Consider the following 7107-nt stretch of genomic DNA (forward strand, 5'->3'; position numbering starts at 1 on the left):
GCACTCCGGCTTCCTCCCACAGACCAAAAACATGCTCATTAGGTTGATTGGTGACTCTAAATTGCCCCTAGGTGTGAGTGTGAGTGTGAATGGATGTGTGTATGTGCCCTGCGACCGGTCCAGGGTGTACCCCGCCTCTCGCCCGTTGACAGCCGAGATAGGCTCCCCCGCGACCCCAAAAGGGATAAGCAGCGTAGAAAATGGATGGATGGAATAACAGTTTGTATTTACTTTGTATTTCTCCAGATAAGCTGGAATGTGCTGCACATATGTTGATTGGGCCAAAATCTGATGCAAAACTAGAAGGGGCAAAGTTTGCACTGAGAATTTTACCTTAAATGGACACTGTCAAACTTTCTGAGTCACTGGGAGCATGTCGATCATATCTGCCAGCATGTTCTGCAGCCAACTGTCCCAGCCAGTTTAACTTCTACATGACGTTTTCTTCTGATGTCAGTGGATGACAGAGAGGAGTTCAGCTGAGGTCAGTTTCATTTTCTTCTTTTTTTTTTTTTCTTGTTTTGGCTTGGGTTGACATGGCAGGGGGCAGCACGGTGGCGCAGCAGGTAGTGTGCGTGCCTCACAGCAAGAAGGTTGCCGGTTCGATCCCCGGGCGGGGCCTTTCTCTGTGCATGTTCTTCCCGTGCATGCGTGGGTTCTCTCTGGGTACTCCAGCTTCCTCCCACAGACCAAGAACATACTCATTCGGTTAATTGGTGACTCTAAAATTGCCCCTAGGTGTGAGTGTGAGTGTGAATGTTTGTTTGTCTGGCGACTGGTCCGGTCCTGCAACCGGTCTGGTATTGAAGATGGATGACATGGCAGGCATGTGGTAGAGATGGAGAAGATGTTGATGCTTGAAGATGTTGATGCTTTTGGACTGTTGCTCAGATAAAACGAGAATCTGAAGGTGTCACTGTGATTGGCTCTTTTTACTACATTTCCTCTATGAATTGATTAATCATTTAATAAAAAAAGTGACAGAGCTGAACTGATAATCAGTAGCTGCAGCCCTAAATGAGTAAATCACAAATTTCCTGGAATGCTTTCTTTCCATTGGCAGATGTGATAAGAAGCTTACCTTGGCAGGTAAACATACTCACTGGCTTTTCATTGATAATCTCTAACACAGTGCACGAGGAGAGTGCTGATTTGTTTGTAACTTGAAACGAAGCACAACATTTCTAACCTGGATGATGGTCTGATGAACGATCTAAAATGGGTCGTCGAAGCTCGTGCATGGACGTCAGCAGCAGACCTCTCACACACTGTCTTCTGCTGTGATTGACAGCCTAACACACCCTGAAATCGTGATACACTCTCTCATCATGTGAGTAAGTGTGTCACTTTGATCTCCTCTTCTTTGCTTCGTGCCGTCCCTTCCTCCCCCTCTCATCAGGCCTCCATGTGTCTTTTTAGTCATGTGTTTGGCTGCAGACTCGAGGATCTTCTCCTGGTTAAAGGTTTTTCTCTAAGCCTGCTGTCACGGTCTTTCCCTGAGCACTCCTCCTCAGAGGTGAGAATAGCAGGGATCCCATCGTCACACCTTCTTTACTACACAAACCTCGGCTCGGCTTCACCTTAGTGTTGTTTTTGGTGGCCTGTTTTTATTTTAGTGTTAGTCTAGTCTTTGTGTCAAGCTGTCATTTTAGTTTTTATTAGTTTTAGTCACGTTCATACTCTTTTTAGTCTAGTCAAATTTCAGCATTTTAGTCTTATTTTAGTCAGAATTATCTGTTTTGTTAAACTGGGTATATCCGACTATTTTCGTCTAGTCGACAAAAACTGATAACATTTTAGTCTAGTTTTAGTCAGGGAAAATTGTATTTTAGTCTCTTTTTAGTAATGAAATTCTATTGAACCCAGTCAATATAGTATAAGTACCTAGTAGTAGGCAATAGACGAAACCGAAATTTTCTTTTAGTCAAACCCATTTCACAATTCAAAGTGATCTTATTATTATATTATTGTTACGTTATAAACTCAAGAATACATCGATTCCAGCCATGAAGACGCTCTGATTTGAATTCACAACATGTTTGTTTTACCAACCAAAGCCGGATGGCCGGCCATCGGTCCCGTTCTCTACGTCAGTTGTCTGTCGTTAAGGCTAACCTGCCACAGCTGCATCTTCTAAATAATGCCGCCAGTGGGAACTAATGCTGTTACGTCGCCTGCGACTGCGCAGTGCCATAGACATAATATATGTAGACGCCTCATTACGTGCTGTAGCGTAATCCAGCGTCGTCGCCATATTGGGTGGGTCTCCTAGCACCAGAGCCAACCGAAGTCAAAGTAAAGAGCGCAACAATGCCCCTATTTTATTTATTTATTTTATTTTATTTAGCTTCCCAGCCCCAGTTACAAGCTTAACAGGGTAGTGTAAGACGCTGGAATGATCTGGACTTTTAAAGCTAACTTTTCCAGGCCTTAAAAAAAAAAAGAAAGAAGGAAAAAAAATGTAATGAGCAGGTACATATGGGAGCTTTGTATGTTTCAGTTTCAGTACAGGCTATTATGGAATCTTTGTCATCCTAAAGCTGTGAATGGTGTGTGTGTGTGTGTGTGTGTGTGTGTGTGTGTGTGTGTGTGTGTGTGTGTACGTGTGTGTGTACGTGTGTGTGTTTGAAAGCAGCAGTGGACTGTGGGCTGACACACATGATGAGTTGGCCAAAAAGACAAAACCTTCCTCGTTTCGACAGTTTGTTTTGGTGAAGTTTTATTCCGACACAAATTAGTATAAAAACTTACTCAAAGTTTAATACGCATGTCAACAGGTTATGCGAGATGTCTGGTTTTTGTGTGTGTGTTGTGTGCGCGCGCACGCGTGCATGTGCCTGTGCTTAACTTTACATTAAATGAACTCAACGCACAAAAACAAAAATGTAGAAATTCTTGTGTTATTGGTGTGTACAGAAGGGCCATGATTGTGTGTGTGTGTGTGTGTGTGTGTGTGTGTGTGTGTGTGTGTGTGTGTGTGTGTGTGTGAGAGAGAGAGAGAGACAGAGAGAGAGAGAGAGATCAAATGAACAATCAAACTGTTTCGTTATTAAAATCTAAAATTAATTCATTTATACATTTATTAATGGGCCATACCATATGTCTGTATTATGCTCTTTAACAAAGACAAAGTATTTCAGCATGAAAGCATTTGTTTTTAATGTGTGACACCGTCCTGTATCATAACTACATCTCTGACGTTTGTAACAAACCAAACCGTGTGAAAATCGGGTAAAAATTAGAGGAGTTATGATGATAATTGTAGCTGGACATACACCGTCCTCCATAGAAATAAATGCACTGGGGACGCAGGGGAGACCCATCCAAGATGGCGGCCGCGCTGAACGTCAGCTCCAATAGGAAGCGTCAGTCAATGAGGCGTCTACGTATATTATGTCTATGCGCAGTGCGACCTGATGCAGCCCCTGAAGTGAGGCACAGGAAACAGAAATACTGCAAAATAATTATAACAACGCAACTAAACGAGACGAAACAGCATTAGAACATTTCGTCTCGTCTCGTTCTAGTCAGCGAAAATGAAGAGACATTTTAGCAGAGTTTTTATTTTGTAAACCAAATGTAGACTCGTTTTTTTCGTCAACAATATTGCATTATATATTTGATTATAGTTATCGTCACATGACCAGCATTTCCGTTGCGTCTCGTCTAGTTTTTGTCACGTGATAAGGGTTCGTTGACGACGATATTTAGTCATAATTTTCGTTGACAAAAGCAACACTACTTCACCTGCATGTTGATGAATCACAGTGCTTGATGATAAAGGTTTGAGGGTAGTAGGATGGAGACAGTTTCACACATGGCTAAAGGAACTTAAAAAAAGCGTAATGAAATGGAAAAAAGGAGCACTGCAACGACTCAGCTCTTGAAAACAAGAAAAAAATAATAATAAAAGGGAGGAAATAATATTTAAAATCTTCCATTAGTGACATGTTTTTCTGTGAGTCAACAATAATGCTTTCCTTTCATAATAGCATCAAACATGACAAAGTGATTGTAACTTTGACTCCTTTGGATTCAATATGAAAGCACTTCAGAGGTCTCAATCATCATGGTGAACATTCATCATGAATGTATGTATTAATCTTTTTCAGCCCAACATGAATATGGAAAGTACAAAGTGCATAATGGCCTCAAGCATTTTACACCAGCAGTCTGAATGGATGTTGCTCTTTACTTTGTCCATTCTAGAACTTGAAGCAAGCCAAAGTCCTCTATTCAGCATTTTGGGGCCTCTGGGTCAGCTCCCACAATGCACCTCTGGTGAAGGCAACTTCCCGGTATGTGACAGTGGAGTCTCCTGTCATCAGACTGGCCTGATCCCTCGTTTCTTTCAGCCTCTCTTATCCCTCCATCCTCTTTACCTTCACTGATTGGATTGCTGCTGTTTATGAACTGCTTTCTCTGCTGTCCTTCCCTGCTCTTCCCTCTTAAGTTGTTTATACTCGACGGGCACTTTTCCCGCTTCACCTCTTCTTTTCTCCTCATATTTTGTTTCATTTCCTCTTATCAAGTACCACTGATGACCATTCAGTTGTTGAAATGTACAATGAAGAAACACTGTTGTTGTCCTGAGAAGACATCGGTCTTATTTTTATCAGTTTGCTAGTCACCGTGATGTGTTGTATGAATTTGGGTTAACCTAAAAATGAAGGTGAAAAAAAGTGATTTTTTTGTGGCTTTACATATTCATCAACAACGCTACTGTGCATCAGTGCCATAATAAAGAATATAGCTGCTGTGTCCCGTGTGCAATTAGGTGTATTTTTGAAGGGTGTGGGGGTGAATCCTGCAATTAAAGTGATGAAAGGAACACTAAAACACGGGTGCACCTTGTGTGAAGTGCTGTTGACTTGGTCCATGCAGGCTGTTTATGGACACTGTGAAATGCACTAAATCTTGATTGTTAGTGATAGTCCCCGACCAGGCCTTTCCTTCCCATTGCAGCACACAACAAGTCTGCAAAATATCAAAAAACAAAGGAAAATAACTCTTTTTGTGACCAGAGAAAGCAGATCTGTGTGTCTGAAACACAGCTCACCAGAAATTGTCTCCATGTTCTGCTTTAGCTAGATGCAAAATGACAGAGTTTTGTGTTCAAGGGAAAGATTTTAGTAAGCAAGGCTTTGGTGTCACAGCCACAGCTTGCTGCTTCCTGTCTCCCGAATGGTTTGCTGACCTTTCCACTGAATGTCAGGGCAGCATAGAGTCGCTCCCAATCTTCTGCTGTAACCTGCAAAGTCTCTCCCACCTGAATAACCTCATCTGCTCTCAGCGTTGAGCGTCTGTCAGTCCATGATTTCGCTGAAATTTCACATGAAACCTTCATTTGCTTCACAATGTTGAGCGAAAGGATGCAGCAACCATTATGACCAGCACCACAAGTGAAAATGTCAAACAAATACCCAATTTAACAAAATATCTAGATTAAAATCCTGATTCGACCATAATTCCATGAAAGACCTCCATTACCATCACGTTACTAATCGTTCATTCCACGGTGTTGATGACAGGCATCTGCCATTAGGCAAAGATAGCAGTCAATTACATTTGTTTGTGTGAATTTTTTTGCCCGAACAAAACCTAAAATTAGAAATAGAACAGAAAAAACTGCTCAAAAATACATTTAAAGAAATCCTCAAAAATCCCTTTAAATGACAGGCTGGCAATAACAACCCTCACAAACAGACCTAAAGCAACAATGACTTGATCCTATCAACACATATTGTCTGCCTGATATCTTCCTCCTCTGTGCCATAGAGCCCCATTGTGCCTCGCTGTTGTTTCAGGGTGACACGTTCCCTCATTACCATTAACACACACACACACACACACACACACACACACACACACACACACACACACACACACACACACACACGGTCAACATGTCACTCATCACTGCTGCTTTATGTTATTCTCTTTATTAATAATGTCCTCTTAAGTCAATACAGCTTATTATTTTTGCTTTAATATTGCCTTTAAAAGACAGACGTGGGCCCAGACTGTCAGTTTGTGCATTCATTTAAACAATAATTTTGCCAGTACTGCACATATGTTGATTGGGCCAAAATCTGATGCAATCCCACTTACACCATTCTGTTGCAGAAATTCTCTTGACAGCACTGAATGTGTGTTTAACCTCTGAAAAAAGTCCCTGACAAATCCACTATTTACTCCTGTTTGTGTAACGTTAGCTAAAAACTACAGTGTTTTAGGTGGACCTTTTAGAAATGGAACTAATTGGGAGCTGTTATTATCCTTTTGTTGCTGAGTGCCATAGACAGCACAGGGAATCAGAAAGCAGAAACGGCCTCACGCATCTTTAGTTTTCAGCTTTTTATGGGATTTGTTGGCTAGAAAAATATGGAATAACCGCAGCTTCATCTTCTAATGACAAGTTACGCTTTAATCCTGAAAAACAATCCTTTCACTGCAATAGATCGCCTTTAATAACCCTGATGTCTATGTTTGTGTGTGTGTGTCTTTTGGAAAAGCCCTACTTCGTCACTCCAAGCCTCTTCTGTGTGGAGTTTACATGTTCTCCCCGTGTTCACACGGGGGTTCCTCCTTAATAACACCCACTAAAAACATCCAAGAAGATCACCACCTGACCAATGGTGATGAAGAAGTACTGGTCCCCGGGTGCCGGCGTCGGTGTCGGCTGGCAGCTGGCAGCCCACTGCTCCTGGTCTGCCGCGGAAGATCAACAGACGGAGGATGGGATAAATGCGGAGAAAAATAATTTCACGAGAAGCATGGCGAGTAGTGTGCAACTAGCTCATTGTGTGATGTGATCTATAAAGTATGCTTCTTCTTCTTCTTCTTCTTCTTCTTCTTCTTCTTCTTCTTCTTCTTCTTCTTCTTCTTCTTATCTAGCAACTTGCCAAAAGACAAAAAAGAAGTCTTTCCTCCAAAACACAGCAGTGCCCCCGAACTCCCACCCATTCTCCTCCCCTATAATCCCCACCAGGTGTTGGTGAACTCAAGCTGACATGCTGCCCTCCCTCCACCCTCTCAGCCCTCTCCTCCTTCCACTACTTCATCATCCCCCCATCCCTGGAATCAGATAACTCTCCTTCACCCATG

The sequence above is a fragment of the Chaetodon trifascialis genome, chromosome 10 (assembly GCF_039877785.1).
Source record: "Chaetodon trifascialis isolate fChaTrf1 chromosome 10, fChaTrf1.hap1, whole genome shotgun sequence".
In the NCBI taxonomy this organism is placed as follows: Eukaryota; Metazoa; Chordata; class Actinopteri; order Chaetodontiformes; family Chaetodontidae; genus Chaetodon; species Chaetodon trifascialis.